The sequence below is a fragment of the Herpailurus yagouaroundi genome, unplaced genomic scaffold (genome assembly GCF_014898765.1).
Source record: "Herpailurus yagouaroundi ecotype Mexico unplaced genomic scaffold, PumYag 67687, whole genome shotgun sequence".
Classification (NCBI taxonomy): domain Eukaryota; kingdom Metazoa; phylum Chordata; class Mammalia; order Carnivora; family Felidae; genus Herpailurus; species Herpailurus yagouaroundi.
Window position 1 is genome coordinate 6,791 of NW_024420487.1, and position 858 is coordinate 7,648.

At 53.7% G+C, this 858-nt stretch overlaps 1 long non-coding RNA gene across 1 annotated transcript in view; it reads right to left on the reverse strand.

The window, feature by feature from the left end:
* Window positions 1–335: 335 nt before the first annotated feature.
* The window catches only part of LOC121025604 (uncharacterized), a 955-nt gene continuing 432 nt past the window's right edge, over window positions 336–858 (reverse strand). Inside the window, exon 2 of the long non-coding RNA XR_005788107.1 lies at window positions 336–618. This is a non-coding gene — a long non-coding RNA (uncharacterized LOC121025604). The remainder of the gene's footprint in view (window positions 619–858) is intronic.

Genomic DNA, 858 nt, shown 5'->3' on the forward strand with positions numbered 1-858 from the left:
CCCAGGCTGGGCACCTGCCTGGCGGCAGGAGGAAGGAGGTTTCTCTCGGCAGCGGCCCAGCCAGTGAGAAGCCGCCCTCTGGCCTCCTCCGAGGGGCTCTCGTCCTGAGCAGCGCCCCCCCCTTCCTTCTATTCTCAGACGCACTTGGGGGTCACCACGGTTTGCCCGTGGTAAGTGCGATTCCATTGCCATTCTGGAATACGGAACGAGCTACTATTCTGGTAAAATAACTGGGGGTTCTGTTTTTAGGGTTAATGTTACACGTGTGTGTGTTCAGTGTAAGATACGCAAAAAATCACAGAAATAACACATGCAGAACGACACAGAACAGCTTCTTCTGAGAAGACAGAGTGTCTTTACTAACCCCATTGTGTGGAAGCTGAATCGTGAGCTCTTCTGCTAAACTTGTGGCAGGAAAGTTTGATCAGATGAAATGCCAAGTTGGGCTCTGACTCTGGGGGCACGTGAGCCTGTGGGGAGGACACACAAACCGCCGTCCCGGGCTCTGCGCCGGCCGCCGGCCGCACGCCTCCCGCCTACACCACTGGCCTTTCCAGGCTGGGTCTCTCTCGCCAAGCCCTCCACGCTCCTTATCAGAGTCCACAGTTCGAGGGAGCCCTGAAGAACATTAACTTACATCAACAGAGCCACGAAGAAGTCCAGATATAGAACCTTTCTCTAAACCAGACTCACAAGAACAAGTGAACTCCGAACATTCCTGGTCCCTGATCGACACATCACCTAGGACCAAATATCCAGTGTAAGCACATAATTATGAGAGAAGGGGCATCTCCAAAAGGAAGCTGGCCCTGCCTTTTCAGCCAAGGCAGCTGTAACCCTCCACATCATCGTCTCCAG